The 18,383-nt window shown below is 41.3% G+C and overlaps 1 protein-coding gene across 7 annotated transcripts in view; it reads left to right on the top strand.

Annotated features, from left to right (window-relative positions):
• The window catches only part of BEGAIN (brain enriched guanylate kinase associated), a 255,234-nt gene that overhangs the window by 78,681 nt on the left and 158,170 nt on the right, over nucleotides 1-18,383 (top strand). The window lies entirely within an intron of this gene.

Below are 18,383 nucleotides of genomic sequence, written 5' to 3'. Positions count from 1 at the left end.
ACTTGGGCTGTGAATCTTCCCATATCTTGTGCATTTAGTCTGAAAGTTTTTGTAGTTAGCCTGGAATTTGTCCCTCTTAGCCTCAAGGATCTTATGATAATTACTTTTAGCATTTACTCTGTTTACAGTGTCTAAGTTTCTGATTTTTCAAGTTGGGCAAGTTGCTCTTAATTTTCCTTTTTCACCAGCTCAGACTGCTTTTTGCTATTTAAATAGCTATGTGCAGGGGTAAGTCTGTTTTAGAGTATCATCTGCAAGCCATATGGCTAATGTATTGCTAGTATTTTCATTTTTTCAGGCACAAAAATCAGTTTTCAGACAATGCATATAAAGCTTTAATAAAAGATTCATATTCCCCTGCTTGTTGAATTCTCTGGTGAAAACAAGCCCTTTCATAAATCACATTTCTCAGCGATATGAAGTATGCATCAAACCTAGCCAGAACCCTTTCAGAGTCATCTTTGGAGGTCTTCAGTAAAAAAAAGTAAAAGATTTAAAGATATGCTCCGGCTGCTTCCCCATAGCATAAACTAAAGAGCATACCTGGATGTCTCCAGTTTCCTTATGGAGTTTGGTTGCAATGAGAAATCTTGCAAAAAATGTTGCTTTCAAGGTGTTCATTCTGAAAGTCTGTGAAAGCTGAACTTCTCTGGGGCATTGAAGAGTGGCATATTGAGGAGAGCTATCCTGCAACCTTTCAGAGTAGCAGCCTTGTTAGTCTGTATTAGCAAAAAGAAAAGCAGTACTTGTGGCACCTTGGAGACTAACAAATTTATTTGAGCATAAGCTTTTGTGAGCTACAGATCACTTCATTGGATGCATTTGGTGGAAAATACAGTGGGGAGATTTATATACACACACAGAGAACATGAAGCAATGGGTTTTATCATACACACTGTAAGGAGAGTGATCACTTAAGAAGAGCCATCACCAGCAGCAGGGGGGGAGGGAGGAAAATCTTTCATGGTGACAAACAAGGTAGGCTATTTCCAGCACTTAATAAGAACATCTGAGGAACAGTGCGGGGTGGGGTGGGGTGGGGGGGAGAAATAACATGGGGAAATAGTTTTACTTTGTGTAATGACTCATCCATTCCCAGTCTCTATTCAAGCCTAAGTTAATTGTATCCAGTTTGCAAATTAATTCCAATTCCGCAGTCTCTCGTTGGAGTCTGTTTTTGAAGTTTTTTTGTTAAAGAATAGCCACCCTAAGGTCTGTAATCGAGTGACCAGAGAGATTGAAGCGTTCTCCAATTGGTTTTTGAATGTTATAATTCTTGACGTCTGATTTGTGTCCATTTATTCTTTTACGTAGAGACTGTCCAGTTTGACCAATGTACATGGCAGACCTTTGTTCCCTTTTCCCCCCCCTTCTTCTTGCAACCTTTGTTGTAGCTTTCCTTCTCTTTCTGTGCTCCTCTGGCAGTTAAGTTACCTTTATTTCTGATATCATGTCATCTACCAGATATGAACTGGTTACAGAGCTTCCATCCCAGAGACATATGAATGTGTGTTCTCTTTAAGATACCTCAGTGTAGGTACCAATGTACCTGGTTACTCTAGCTACTACCAGCTTAGGTAAAGTATGTTGCACGTGGTGCCACCTACTGGATGAACAATATAATATTCACAAAAAGAAAAGGAGTACTTGTGGCACCATAGAGACTAACAAATTTGAGCATAAGCTTTTGTGAGCTACAGCTCACTTCAAGTGAAAAGTGAGCTGTAGCTCACGAAAGCTTATGCTCAAATAAATTTGTTAGTCTCTAAGGTGCCACAACTACTCCTTTTCTTTTTGCGAATACAGACTAACACGGCTGCTATTCCGAAACCTGTCAGTATAATATTGTTTAGCATTTTATCACAGCTCCCATGTAATGGGGAGGGAACAGCTAAACTCAAATGTCATGGCTAGTCTGTGAGGGAGGAGGAGATGAATTAGTTTGATGTTTTGGACCAGATTCTCGTTTTTGATCACACTCCTTTGCACAGCTCCGGTGGTGCAGAGGAGCCAGATCTGGAACTTCCTAGTAAGCACAGCTCTCATTTGGTGCAGAGGTGGTGGAGCTGGCTCCTACACCACACTTAGAGAATGTGTTGGGGAAGACAGCAGGTAGGGCAGGGCTCCTCAATTGTTAGTTGGTGTATGGCCATTTAGGGACTATATGCAGTTGAAGTAACTTAGAAAAACCCCTAACTCCAAGCTAGGGCCAGTACAGACTAGCCTAGGGTATTAGAGCTACAGCTGGCTCCCAAACCCCTATTCCCTCCATCCTCTCCTGCACTATGCCCACAAGAGAAACTGTAGCTCAATATCCTTTCCAGGGAAAGCAAATACATATGAGGCTACAGCACTTATTAGCAGTATCCTCCTTAAGTGCCATTCATCTAGATCAGCCCCACATAAGAAGTAGTGTGTTTTGCATACTCTATATATTGCAAGCAATTCTGGGTAAAAGGAATGTATCCTTTTACAGTTTGATATTCCTGTTTCTGTAACCATAGACTCATTTGCTAGCCTTTTACCATAGCCTACTTGTAAACTTGGCAAAGTCTCAAGACAATTAGTTAGGAAAACACAGATTGTTTTTACATTCCAGGAGTTTCTAAAGGTTTTCCTTCATAGACTATAAAGCTGCATGTTATCCATCTAAATATAAAAATGAAAGCCTTCCTCAGGACAGGTGTCTCCTTAACTCTGGCATATCTTCTGTGTTGGTGTTGGAGCTTTCATCAGAAAAAAGATGCCTATCCATTTTTAGTGGAACTGTATGTATATTGCTGTAGATTTCCATTCTGGAAGCATTTTACTTCAGAAACTGAAATCTGTTATACAGGTGTTTAATAATTTTTTTAGCTAACCTTTTTTCTTAATTGTTTTATAGTCCAGAAACACGTGGCAGACAACAATAAATTATCACTGATTGGTGGGACTAGAAGGAAACCCTCAAGTAAGATTGTAGATATTGTGACTGTAAATAGACTTAGGCAATAGTTTTGTAGTTAAAATTCCATTGAATGCACTTCTGGAAATGCTGGGTGGACCTGACCTACCTTATTGAGTCTTTGCATTTCCATCTCCATCCCATGAAATAATCCCTAAATCTCGCTATAATATAAAAATGAGATTTGCCAATATTTTTCTGTTTGTAGTTCCTGCAGCTGTGAGCTAATAATGATGATGACAGGCAGAGCTAGCATTTCTGACTCAGATGCCAATATGGATTGAAAGCATCCCTGCTCCTTATTTATCTTTTATTATATATTGGTATCCTGACCGTGCTGTATTCAAAATAGTAGAATCATGATTCATCATTCCCACATCTTCAGATGCCTTCCGCATTATTTCCTAGAATGACAGCTACTTGTCATGGGATCTCTAGCTCATTATGTACAAATTAGCTAAAAAAAACCCAAACAAATTATTGGCTTGTGCAGACCACACAAAGTTAATTTGAGATCAGCAAACTACAGTTGTGCAGAACATAAGGTGAAAAGGACTCCAGAAACCAAGTTATTTCCTAATCTAAAAGAAAAGTTACTACACATCTGAGGATTCAGTGTGATATCACAGTCTAAAAATGCAAAAATAAAAGTATTCGTTTCTATATAGTAATCCGGTCATCTGTATCTATAATGGTTGTTTGGTTTAAAGTCTTGCCTGTTAAGTATGTGTATGAATTGGAACTCGCACTAAAGTATGCCCAAACCAATCCGAGTTTTGTATGGCAAGTCTTTGCTAAATAATTTATGCACTCTCAAGACCATAGTTAACTAATTTCTTTGTTATTGGTCACCAGATTTATCTAGAGGTTAGTTAAATTAAGACAGAAGACCTTATAGCCATCAGGCAGAATCAGCAAACAGAGGAGATGCCATCCATTTACTTGGGGAAGCTCTTTCTCATAAAGCAATTGGTTGCACTTTCCATTCTTACTCTGCCAGTTTTCTTCAGCACTGGCACATTAGGGCATTGGCTTGCAGTCATGCTTTAATTACTGAAATTAAGACCAATCATGTAATAGCAAAAAAGCGTAAAGGACGCTAGTATAAGCAAAATGTCCACTGAGTTTGCCCAACTTTAATCACTTAGGGCCTGATTTTCATAGGTGCTAAAGATCCACAGGATGACTTCAGCTGGACACTGGAAAATGTGAACCAATGTTTTATACTGTATTTTTACAGTAAATGTTACTGTAAAATACAGTATTTTGTATTTTATACTGTTTACTCTATACTGTAAAGACTAAGATGGTCTTGTGGTTAAAGCAAAATACTAGCAGTCAGGTGATTGGGATTCACTCCCAAGTTCTGGCAAAAAAAAATTGTACAACCTCAGGCAAGTCACAAAAATTATGTACGTTTCTCCAGGTGAAAACATTTACCAACTTCACTGGGGCACTGAAGAGCCTTAAATCCATCAGTGCTTTTAGAGCACATGCAGATCTTTGAATGGAAAGCTCTGTCAAAGTGCAAATATCTATAATTGTGTTTTTTCTAAATTGTTAATTCTGCATCTGACATTTTAACATATTGCCATATTAACCAACAAAAGTCTTTGCCATGAGCATGTCTTCAAAACTTGTATTTACAACCTGGAAATACAATGGGATTTGGGTCATCTGCTAACTAGAAGTAGCAAAGCTCCTACTTGTAGTTTAAATCACGTAAATGGACGTAAAACTCGTTTGCAGTCAAAAAGAAGAAGAGCGAGCCTTGCCTGATAGTACTATAGTGCATACAGGAATTGTTTGAAAGGAAGAGCAGAGCCATTATGCACAGCCTAGCACTCTGAAAGCTCAAAACTGCCAGATATTTCTAACTGTGAATAAAAGCGGGAAGTATATTTTTGAACAATGGGTCTGGATTCACTGCTTTATTACTTCTGTTCTGTGCCACTGTAATGCCATTGAAACAAACTAGAGTTGAAATTTGCAAGCCTAGCACTGATAGTTCATGGAACTCTAACTAGGATTCATTGTAATCAAACTTCAAAGGTGAACGTTCACTACCCTCATCACTTCCCATTACTCCTCAGCACTGTTCCTAATCTTCTTACCTTATACACCTTTACAAGCATCCTGAGGCTTGTTGGAGAGGGAGGAAGGAGTCCAGCTCCGAGGAAGTGGTTCATTAGCTTCCTATTTGTACAACTCAGACTATGTCTCACCCTGCCTGATTTTGCATGGCTACCCAGAAAGATATTAGGAAGCAATGGGAACTATTATTGCTGAGAGGACTCCAGCCACCTATTACCGAGGGATATAAAAGAGTTGAGAGAATCTCCTTGCTTTCCCACTCCATCACCACCTGATCCCATTCAGGGGTTTCTGGGGGGAAAAAAGTAACAGGAAAAAAAATTTGTTTCTGGGAAATGTTGGACAGAACTTTTTGTGAAGGTTCATTCCATGACTAGTCAAAGATTGTATAACATTGTCTTTGGACTATTAAAAATAAAACTAATTAGTGAGATAATTATATTCATTCTGGGGCACAAAATAGCTCAAGTATGGGAGCTGCTGAGAACATTTACCACAGTGAATTACTGAAATACTTCTTGTAGTTTATTCTGTTGAAATGGGGCACTAACAGAACAGTGGTACATTTTTTCCTTATTGACTTTTCAACATATCAGATTCAGGTGTATGAACAAAAGACAGCGAGGTCAAGTTATTAAGGATTCCAAAGCCCAGTCAGCTGTTGTGTTCAGTTTATCCACCCCTACTGTGTAGATAATACTTACATACAATACAAGGGTGATGGGAAGCTTACCTAATCAATGCTGGTAAAGTGCTTTGACAGTCATCAGATGAAAGATGCTAGATCAGCATGCAGAGTAGTAGCAGAATAAGTAAGAAGTAAGATGATATTTAAGTGTAGATGTTACATGAAGTATTGCAGTTGCAATTTTAAATAAATATGCAGCATGACTTTAGAGTATCTTTCCTGGAGCATTGGGTGGGAGCGTGGGGAAGAGACAAAGATAGATCGATGATTTTTCTCTGTAAAAGTACCTTTCACTTTCCTCTCTACTCAGCATGTTGTTGGATTGTTTGGTAGACACAATGTTTAGCACTTATCTAGAACCTTTCACCTTTACGGCACTTTAAAAACCCGTCAGCCATGCCTCAAGACTCCTCTTTGACTCATGCACTTATTTTCCTCCATTTTAAAGATAGGGAAACTGAGACAGAGAAGCTTTAAATGACTTGCTCAGGATCATACAGGGAGTTTGGGTCAGACCCAAGATTAGAATTCAGGAGTTTCTGGTTCTAACTTCGCTACCACTGTATCTGAAGGAGAGAAATAAAAATCCAACCTTACTAATGAGAGTAATCCTTACTGAAATGAGCAATGCCACATTACGCTGGTAAATAGAGCTCAGACCCACACAAAACAAAGCTTCGCCTAAGAGTAAATAATAATGCTCTTGGCATTCCTGGCTCCTTTCCCCAGTCCTCATGACAGACTCCAACACTCTCTTATGGCAATAGGCTCCTCCCCTATTGATCTTTGTTTCCAAATGTTGTGGGTTACTGGCACCCCCTCAGCCAAGGCCCAGGTGCACACACCCTTCCTTAATCCATCCCTGGAGGCGAGTAGTCCCTGTGAACCCAAAGGGAACCCTTGTAAGAGTAAGGGCTATTCACAGCTGTAAGGAATATAGGACTAGGCTCAAACTGTTTAATGGGAAAGGTCATAACTATTCCATAGTTTTTCAAAGGGCCAAGTTGCTGATGTAAATGGGCACTATTCTACTAATGCCAATAAAGTTACTTCTGTTTGTTTCAGTGCTGAATTAGGCACCCCCCCCTCTCTAAAACAGCTGAAGCCCTAAGGCTTTATTCTGGCCTCTTCCTGTGTACTAAATTTATAGTCAACCATTCAGGGAATAGAAGAAATAGCATGTGATGAAGATGATGTATGTAACTACTCTCATAACATTACACTTTCCTTTCAAATCACTTCAAAAAATTAGAATTGCCCTGCTCAAGCTATCCCTTTTCCACACTCCTCTCTACCTGATGTATTTATACCTCTCTAATCGCTGGTGTGTCTGGCAGCGCATGGCTTGTCTCTACAATGATCCTGACCCCACACTCAAGTAGCAGCAACAGCTGTGTGAACTGTCTCTAGATTTGTGTGTGTTTAGGGTTTAAGATATTTCAACATGTTAGAGCCACATACTATCCAAAGGTTTAATTTGCAAGTGCAGATTAAACAAAACCTTAACTTCTCAGCCACTAGGGTGCTGAAAGGCCAGGGTTATTGATTAAAAATTTGGACAAAAGACAAGTTTTGAAGTTTATCTAGTCTATTGATTGGTTCCTAGGAAAGTGGATAATTGTTAGTGAAAGGAGCTAGATGAAATGGGCTGCTCCAAGAGGAGCCAATGATAAAGGACTGCTGGGCAGACTAAGATATTAATAAAATGCAACTTTCATCATCATGCCTTCTTCAATAAAGGGTGACAGGTAGGATTTAGATTGTGTAACACTGTAGGAGAACCCTGCCCTACCTTAGCAGGGCACTACAGCCGCACTGGGGTTGCACAGTTGGAGTATGCTACCCTTTAAAAAGGCATTGAAATTCTGCAGAAAATGCTGACTCACTGTGACACATATAGCTCATTAACTCCACCCTGCATATAAGACAGGTGGGAGGAGCGATTTGGTCAATGGGAATGAGGGCTTGGTAAGGAGGTCTTCAGGGAAACCTCTAGAAACAGCCAAGCTAGGGATGAAAGATTAGGCTGAGGTTTGTGTTTCATTTCTCAACAAAGCTAAACCCCAGGAAGGGGGTGCGGGACTAATACTATGTGTGTTTATTCTCTTTGGGGCAAGAGAGGAACAACAACAACAACAACAACAACTTACAATAGTGGTTAACCTATGCATTATATCATGAACATGGCAGATTGACATCATATCAGGCAGATCTCCCCATGGAGATGCTGGCAATGTGGAGAACCCCAAGGGTCAGTTACTCCCTGCCCTGAGGAATTCCTCACTCGGAACCATTGTCTCAGCTTACAGGAGGAAGACCTACCTAGCAGCCTTGAGAGGGTGGAAGAACATTAGATGGGCTAAAAACATCCTGTCCCAGCAGGAAGTTTGCATGGAGCCCATTTGAAAAAAATAGTCACATGTCAAATTCTTAACACTTCTTCTGATCTACTTATGATTCCCCTGACTTAAATGGATGTGGACAATGGGGACCTTGAACAAATGGCTTTGGTCTGACTTGTGTGATTCCGTGTCCCCTCCTATATTCTACCTGAGGGCAATCTCTTAGCTGCAGCACCACAGCTATGGGACACGTATCATGCACTGCTGTGGTGCAGAATTTGAATTCAGTCCTGGGGACCTAAGCAATTCCCCTGAAGTCTGATGCCAGCCAGCTAAGAAGAGAAGACAGTTATGGTGGTCAATGGGTGGCAGAGAGGAAGGATGACCTAGTATTTAGGGTGTTAATCTGGGCGGTGGGAGACATGGATTCAATTCCTGGCTCTACCCCCTTCTTCCTGTGTGACCTTAGACAAGTCATTTGGGGAACTGAGGCACAGTGCGGAACCACCTGATCAACATCCTCTACAGCAAACAGGGAAAGATTAAGAATGAGCTCTCAAAACTGGATACTCTCATAAAGAACCAACCTTCCACACAAACTTCCTCGTGGCTGGACTTTACAAAAACTAGACAAGCCATTTACAACACACACTTTGCTTCTCTACAAAAGAAAAAGGACACTAAGCTATCTAAACTACTACATGCCACAAGGGGCCACAACAGTGGTTCCCGTAACCCACCCAGCAATATTGTTAATCTATCCAACTATACTCTTAGCCCAGCAGAAGAATCTGTCCTATCTCGGGGCCTCTCCTTTTGCCCCTCCACCCCCACGAACAGGATACAGTTCTGTGGTGACCTGGAATCCTATTTTCGACGTCTCCGACTCAAGGAATATTTCCAACACACCTCTGACCAACATATTAACCCACAGAGACCTTCCTACCAACACTACAAAAAGAAGGATTCTGGGTGGACTCCTCCTGAAGGTCGAAACAGCAGCCTGGACTTCTACATAGACTGCTTCCGCCGACGTGCACGAGCTGAAATTGTGGAAATGCAGCATCGCTTGCCCCATAACCTCAGCCATGCAGAACACAGTGCCATCCACAGCCTCAGAAACAACTCTGACATCATAATCAAAAAGGCTGACAAAGGAGGTGCTGTCGTCATCATGAATAGGTCAGAGTATGAACAAGAGGCTACTAGGCAGCTCTCCAACACCACTTTCTACAAGCCATTACCCTCTGATCGTACTGAGAGTTACCAAAAGAAACTACAGCATTTGCTCAAGAAACTCCCTGAAAAAGCACAAGAACAAATCCGCACAGACACACCCCTAGAACCCGAACTTGGGGTATTCTATCTGCTACCCAAGATCCATAAACCTGGAAATCCTGGACGCCCCATAATCTCAGGCATTGGCACCCTGACAGCAGGATTATCTGGCTATGTAGACTCCCTCCTCCGGCCCTACGTTACCAGCACTCCCAGCTATCTTCGAGACACCACTGACTTCCTGAGGAAACTACAGTCCATTGGTGATCTTCCTAAAAACACCATCCTAGCCACTATGGATGTAGAAGCCCTCTACACCAACATTCCACACCAAGATGGGATACTGTTCCTGACGGCTTGTAGCCCCGATAATGTCATGGCTAACCTGGTGGCTGAACTTTGTGACTTTGTCCTCACCCATAACTATTTCACATTTGGGGACAATGTATACCTTCAAGTCAGCGGCACTGCGATGGGTACCCGCATGGCCCCACAGTATGCCATCATTTTTATGGCTGACTTAGAACAACACTTCCTCAGCTCTCGTCTCCTAATGCCCCTACTCTACTTGCGCTACATTGATGACATCTTCATCATCTGGACCCATGGAAAAGAAGCCCTTGAGGAATTCCACCATGATTTCAACAATTTCCATCCCACCATCAACCTCAGCCTGGACCAGTCCACACAAGAGATCCACTTCCTGGACACTACGGTGCTAATAAGCGATGGTCACATAAACACCACTCTATATCCGAAACCTACTGACCGCTATTCCTACCTACATGCCTCTAGCTTTCATCCAGATCATACCACACGATCCATTGTCTACAGCCAAGCTCTACGATATAACCGCATTTGCTCCAACCCCTCAGACAGAGACAAACACCTACAAGATCTCTATCATGCATTCCTACAACTACAATACCCACCTGCTGAAGTGAAGAAACAGATTGACAGAGCCAGAAGAGTACCCAGAAGTCACCTACTACACGACAGGCCCAACAAAGAAAATAACAGAACGCCACTAGCCATCACCTTCAGCCCCCAACTAAAACCTCTCCAACGCATCATCAAGGATCTACAACCTATCCTGAAGGACGACCCATCACTCTCACAGATCTTGGGAGACAGGCCAGTCCTTGCTTACAGACAGCCCCCCAATCTGAAGCAAATACTCACCAGCAACCACACACCACACAACAGAACCACTAACCCAGGAACCTATCCTTGCAACAAAGCCCATTGCCAACTCTGTCCACATATCTATTTAGGGGACACCATCATAGGGCCTAATCACATCAGCCACACTATTCTATTCAGAGGCTCGTTCACCTGCGCATCTACCAATGTGATATATGCCATCATGTGCCATGTACATTGGCCAAACTGGACAGTCTCTACGTAAAAGAATGAATGGACACAAATCAGACGTCAAGAATTATAACATTCAAAAACCAGTTGGAGAACACTTCAATCTCTCTGGTCACTCGATTACAGACCTAAGAGTGGCTATCCTTCAACAAAAAAGCTTCAAAAACAGACTCGAGAGACTGCTGAATTGGAATTAATTTGCAAACTGGATACAATTAACTTAGGCTTGAATAGAGACTGGGAATGGATGAGTCATTACACAAAGTAAAACTATTTCCCCATGTTATTTCTCCCTCCCACCCCACCCCGCACTGTTCCTCAGATGTTCTTGTTAAGTGCTGGAAATAGCCTACCTTGCTTGTCACCATGAAAGGTTTTCCTCCTTCCCCCCCTGCTGCTGGTGATGGCTTATCTTAAGTGATCACTCTCCTTACAGTGTGTATGATAAACCCATTGTTTCATGTTCTCTGTGTGTGTATATCAATCTCCCCTCTGTTTTTTCCACCAAATGCATCCGATGAAGTGAGCTGTAGCTCACGAAAGCTTATGCTCTAATAAATTTGTTAGTCTCTAAGGTGCCACAAGTACTCCTTTTCTTTTTATCTATAAAATGAAGATAATAGCACTTCCCTACTTCACAGGGATGTTGTGAGAAAAAATACATTCAAGTTTGGGAGTCACTCACATGCTACAGTCATAGCGGTCATGTAAATATCTTAGATACATGAGTGTGGCATAAGAATCTAAATACTCATGGTACAATGACCTAACATTTAGGCTATTACATTGCATCATTAAGTGAGGCACATTATACTGATGTAACATATACTGATGTTATATCTGAGAAATATCACAATGCTCTCTGCACTCCATACACTGACAAAGTAGGTTTGAGCTATGAATTCTCTTCTTACATATACTTAGTTGAGAAACAATAAGTTTTACTCTGATTGTTGCATACAATAGAGAACTTCTTAAAAATTCCAAGAAATGTTCAAGAACAGGAGTGAGATATACAGAAAAATCAAAAACCATTCTTGATATGGTACTCCAATATATAAGAGTACTGATGGTTCAAGGGACTCTTCAGCCAGAGAGCAATACTGTTTGAGTGCTAATTCTAAAATAAGAAGATATTAGTTGCCATTTTAGGAAATTAGTCTTGGTAAGTTTGCCTGGAACAGATTCAAAATGGAGCATTTTAGGCACAGCATTTAAAACAAAAATATCGTTGCACATTTATATGAATTAGAGCAGTATCTGCAGTTGCACTGGCATGGATTAGCCTAAAAACTAGACTGATTGTATAGTATATATATGGTAGTTCCACGCAAGTTGCTGTCACTGCTGGTAGACAGAACCCTGCATACATAGAGGACCAGCCTGTAAGAACAAGGTTGCTGCTCTAAGGACCCACTGATGAGTGACACTGCAACCTCCCTTCCCATGTGTGTACATACCCAGCCCCTCCCAACCTTCAGCTGTTTTCTGTAAAGACACCTACTTGTATCCTAAAATTTCTGACTTCAAGGTAGACCTTCCTGGATTCTCACTGGATACCAAGATGAGGTCACAAGTAGAGATGTATCACACACACATCCCTCCATTTCTAACTTCCTCCAGGCTCCTTTAAAAATACATTTTTTGAAAGAGATCCCCCAAGCCCACTTCAAAAGCAGAGTGCAGAGCCACAGCCGGCATTCCGGTGTCTAGCTCTGCAGCACTAGCAGGGAGCTCTGCCCCACCACCTCTTAAATGGTGGGATGGGAGAAGTGTCTTTCTGGGGCAGTCCAATATGGAATGATTGGAGTGAGTACAGTTCAGATCTGCTATCATCAACCCTTGTTTTTTAATAGGCTGGCTCCTTGTGTGCATGTGGTGTTTTGCTCTAGCAGGAGACACATCAGCAACAAGTACATGTAATCAACAGTGCAGCCAGTTAAGAAGTTGAAAGAGATGGAACCAAGAAGGAGAATGAATAAACCCTGCAGCCACACTGAGTGAGGAACTAAACAAATAGCTCAAGATTGGAGGACAGTAGTAAATGTGTTCTCCTTGACTAGCCCAAAAGTTGCACATAGGCTGCTACTATCAGAGTTATTATGACACACGATCATCAGCTGGGCTCAGACATGCACCCCCATGATATAGCTTTGCACATTTATTCTGGATGCATCACTGAAGTTTTACCTCATCTTCTAAAGGGTCTAATGAGAGCAGGTCAACAATTTCCATATTTTGAGTTTGAATTTTTTTTTTCATTGGAAGTTCCATTTTCAACTGAAAAACCTGAGAGTAAGAAAAAAATTTAAAAAGTTTGCAGGTGTTTTTGACTAGGTATAGAACTAATCAGAAATTTGGCATGAGAAAGTTTGTAGCCTCTGTAAAAATTCCTGCAAAAAATAATTATATATTTATTTGACCAGCTCTAATTCTGTTCTTGGCCACAGTCAGAATCTAGATACTGAACTAGAGACCCAATCCCATGAGCCTTTTATGCACTGCAGCTCCGAATGACTTCAGTGGGTGTCCTGAGGTTACAGGATAGAGCCTTGGATGAACCAAAGATTTGATCCAATTTATGTTATAGAATTCTATTTAGGACACAAATATTTATGATTTTTTGTGCTAAAAGTTTCCATCCTGAGTAATTTCTGATAAACATCCAGTTCAATAAAAAAGTGTTACCAAAAAGTATAATTGTATTTCATTTTATTAAAACTGGTCTTGAGAAAGAGATAAAGTGTTTCCATCTAGAAAACTGTGATGGGCTTTTCTAGTTTCATTTAGAAACCTTTTGAGACATTATGGGCAGGACTGTCAGATACAAGTGTACTGCTAAATTTGAACACACAAATACAAACGCATGCACAAATATTTGCTTGTGCACATGGCCAGTTGTGTGTCTCATTACCCATTTGGTGCATAGTAATAGGCAGATTTCTGTGCCCAATCATGCTGGTGCATTCACTCATTTTAAATAAAGGTTAGTCTTTATGATAAGGATTTTGTTCTTGAGATGTGTATTTAATAAAATTCCAGTTTCATCTTATAAATATGAAGAACCAAATTCTGGTTTTGATGACATCCATAACCACACCAAAGTCAATAAAGTTGTATGGGTGAAACTAAGACCAGAATATGGCCCCAATAACTAAACACAAAAGCAATTAGTTAAATCTGTCTAACTGTTCTCTCAAGAGATCAAAAAGTGGGTTGCTTAGCAGAGGTGATCCTATAAAGGGAGAGTACAGTTGAACTCAGTACATTTAGGCACACTTTGGGAGCTTTCTTACAACCATAGGTTGATCTCTTACACAAGTGGCATTGTAATTAAGGAGACAGTGGGGCCAGTCTGCTCCAGGGTAGGCACATGCCTCTGTGGCTAATTGGTACCTCCTCTACTATGCAGCACTCTAGATACATACCCTCTTCTTCTCCACCGTTGCAGGGCATCTGCTCTGCTTCCTGCATCATAGGCAGAAAGTCCTCTTGGGGCCTACGAGCTTCCCCTTCCTATACCCAGTGCCAACAGGGGAAGATCCTCTTCAGGGATACAAAGGCAAAAAGGGGCTGAACAAGACAAAAATGTATGCTGCAACACAAGCCTTTTCTCCAGGATGTTTCCTCTTAAATCGAAATGCAGCTTTCAATCTTATCTCCATGTTATTCTGAATAGAGCGGTAAAGTTCAGTCATATGAGAATTAAGCAGAGTGTCATCTCTCCCCAAAATGGGTATTTTGGGAGCCTCTCCGACTTCACTGGATTTTGGATCAAACCCAGGATGATCAGCTGCTTGGATGTGGGGTGGAGGAGTAAAAGTAGTTGAGAGCTTCTAGAAGCCACTGCTTAAGGTTCTTAGACAAAAATGCAGAGGGATTTCCCAGCTCAGATGGAGTCATCCCCTCTCTGGATACTGCAAGTCATTCCTGCCAGAGATGGCTTATTGTTGAGTCATAAAAACGTTACTGAAGAGCAACTGGAGTCCCAACTCCCACCTCTCCTCTGCACCTCCATAAGCACCTTATCATAATCTACAGTTAACATTTTTGTGGGAGTCTCTTGTATTAAAAAAAAAAGTGGCAGCACATCATGGTGTGCCCTTGAATTCATTGTATTGTACTAAATATTGTCTAAATTGTATGAAATTACCTTTATTGAATATAATTATTCAACGGGAACCCCAGTACATCAATCATTGTGTGAAACTTCACTTCAAACTTTGTTATTCCAGCACTTTGTGCTACTCTTCTACTAATTCATTTTTACCCTCTTTGGTTTATAGTTGTTGAGCTTTTTGTATTTTCATTCAATTAGCTAAACAAACAGACCTTTCTCAGTTCGTACCAATTTGAAAATCGGAAGCGTTTAAATTGCAGGAAACATAATATGACCTAGTCATTCTGTTATGCAGTATTAGTGTTTAAATACTACAGCAATAGTTGCATTACAACTGGCATATGTTAGATAAATAGGTTAGACAGAACTGAGAGTGAGAGAGAAGTTGCTATGACATGCAGTTGCATGGAATAGTTTATTGTTTGGAACTCAATGACATTATCCTCCCTTGTTCTCCTACATATGTGATGTTCCTCCTTTTCTTCTGTCACTTCTGCTAACACTAACATTCCACCACCATTACCAAGGGAAGGGATATTCATCACCGTACCATTATAGAACAGGGATGATCTTCAAGGAGTTTATATTGTAAAATACATCTCCCACACCAATCAGTGTATAAAGTCCATGTAAAATCATCAACAGCAGCATGCAATGTTACTTCAAGTAATTGTTACCCAGATGTACAGGCAAAAACCTGCCAAGTCAGGGTTACAAGACAGCCTGTACAAAGTGCAAAGATTTAACAACACTGAACTAAATGCATTATTTAGGCAATAAGCGTTGCAACACAAACAACGACTTCCATAGCTGTGTCTTCTTACCCTCCTCCTATTTTGTCTCTTGTATTTTTTAAGATGCACTTCAGTTTATGAAGAGTGCCCAATCTGGAAGTCTAGGCATCTAATATGCTTTAGAAAATACACACAAACAAGACACTAAGTCAATGTATGAGAGGATCTCAGAAAAAAAATCCCCCAACTATTCATTTCAACTCCCTCCATGACATCAATCAATGCTCCCCTTCAAGGAAAGCCTAGGATGGTAGAATCTTTTCCTTTGATCAAGTCTTAATTTGGATTTAGTTTACTGTGGATCCAATCTGCTCTATGCCTTAAGACAAAACTGCCTTTTTCCAAGAATGAGAAGAGTTTCCATAATCCAGAAAAACCTGATTCTAAATTCACTTTACAATAGGTGAAATGGAGACATAAGTGCTTTACCCTGCAATAGCATTACTACAAGCTTTGTGCACATGCATTACGAAATGTACCATCAAAAACAAGCCCACTGAGATTCAAAGATCAGTCTAAAAATAACAGGCATTGACTGGAAAGAACGTCTTGTCAATAAACCCTAGCAATCAGTGAAACTGCTGGGAACAAATAACTACACTCCTTGACTGCCAGAGCACACCCCACCAACCCCCAGGCATTCCCATTGACCAAGGAAACTGTGGCCATGCCAGTGTTGTGCTAGAGAGGTTCCATGAAATCTCCTTTGTTAGAATTCCAACAGCAAATGTAAAGAAGGATCGGGATGATTTCTCTCTGTGTTTGAATCCTCCTGTCTTGATTCTGCTACAGCAACATTATCAGAGATTAATCAATCTGTGGGGCTCCCAAAAATACTTCAGGAGATCGGAGTTTTACCTTGGATTGGACTGATTTATAATCAAGTGGGAATTACTTTCAAAAGCTTTTTTGCAGGGCCATGCCTGAGGCCCCTCTAAGGTCTTCACCCAACCCATCTACCTTCAAGTTATACAAGTTGAACACTGTGCTGTAAATATATTGTGTACTTATCAAGAGCAAAGCGTAAAATCTCATAGGAGATGCAATATGAGTTTGTTCTGTGCTGCTACGTCCTTCATTAAACTAAAACTTTAAATAACCATAACTAAACACACACACTAAAAATTGAACCCATTTCCCCATCTGTCCTTTGGGTGAGCACTTGGGCTTGTGGTACAGAGGATGTGTTACAGGCTAAGGGGAATAATTTCTATGAGATGCTTTTTTAAAACAGACAGAACTTCACTGTGCCTGGCCGCTGGGCCTACTTGCAAAGCATTACAAAGAAGAATGCTTAGGAAAAGGAGTGTCCCAGGGCTGAATACAGGACTAGGGGGCAGGAAGTTTTAGGTCCAGATCCTCAAAGGTACTAGGCACCCAACGCCATTTGAAATTAAAAGTATCTAGGTGCCTAATTCCCATTGAGGATCTGAGCTTTCATTCTTATCCTGGCTCTGACAGTGGCCTTGCCAAGTCAGGGAATATTTTTGCCTTGGTTCCCCCATCTGTATATGGAGAAGATTTTTTTTAAACTTACATCATATTGGTATTGGGAGAATGAATGAGTTAATATCTCTAGTGTGTTCTGAAGATGAAAAATGCTGTACAAAAACCTTGAGTAAGAGCTACCAGAATTGCTGATTTTCCAGCAAAGAGATATATGTATATCCTACATATTCTAACTTCCAGTGAGCAGCTAATTCCTGGATCCCAAATAGAAAAGGTCAGTATTCTCAGTAGAGAACTCCTTCGCTCTGATTATGCCTCACACATCCCTTCTAGAATCCTTCTGTTGGCTTCTTGCCTCTCCTCTCTTCACATTCAAGCTCTCACACACACCGGCAAAGCCCTGCATGAACTGACCCCCCCACCAAATCACTGTTCTTGCTCCCTTAACTCCTTCAATTGCTCCTGTTTTCCTGGCTTTATGCTGTCCCCTATGCTTGAGGCAGGCTTTCGCTTCATGGGCCTGAATTACCTCATCTACTGCTGTAATCCCAGTTACAAAGGATGTATTCCTCATTTACACCAGTGTAAGCAAGAGGCGAGGGGGGAATCAAACTTCAGGTTTTCCAAGCACCCTCTTTTTTCAAATTTCTCCTTAAAGCTCACTTCCTCCCATGAATTCTTCCTGTCGTGCGCTCCTCCCCAAGAACTTCTATGCAACCTCACATAGTTGAATTGTTTCCCCATGTTTTGTGTTGATTTCTTCTGCACAAAATCAGTGGCAGAGGTGGGGCTACCTGGCCCCTTTGTATTTCTAAATGGTGCACAATACCATGGGCTCCAATGGAGCCATTTACACCAGCTGAGGATATGGCTCATAGCCCCTCATGCTGAGAGGAATTGAACAATGCTAGTTCTGATACCCTACAGTTGCAGGGGCGTTCCTTTGGTAGAATCCCTTGCAGGGAGGTAGAGAGAATGAGAGCTCTGTGCACCTGCTGCTCACTCTCCACATCACACGTGGAGTCATCTGGAGCTCGCTGGCTGTCTAAAGTGCCCTGTGCTGCGAACACACCACCATAGCATATGACGAGCATAAAGTACCTAGTGAAATGTTGAAGGGTTGGGTATCTGTGCCCGCTTTTCCTTTTCAGATCATGGCTCCCCTCCCTTAATGTTTGTGTCCCCCATAGGGATCTTCTCACTGGGGTTCCCCTCCTACCCTTTCTCTCACCAACTGCCCACACACAAGGGACTCATCTAGGATGCTGAGGCTACTATCACCCATTTCAGCTGCCTTCTC

This window comes from Dermochelys coriacea, chromosome 6, assembly GCF_009764565.3.
Source record: "Dermochelys coriacea isolate rDerCor1 chromosome 6, rDerCor1.pri.v4, whole genome shotgun sequence".
NCBI lineage: Eukaryota > Metazoa > Chordata > Testudines > Dermochelyidae > Dermochelys > Dermochelys coriacea.
The sequence above is the reverse complement of the archived record's forward strand: the minus strand, read 5'-3'. Positions and strand labels throughout refer to the sequence as shown.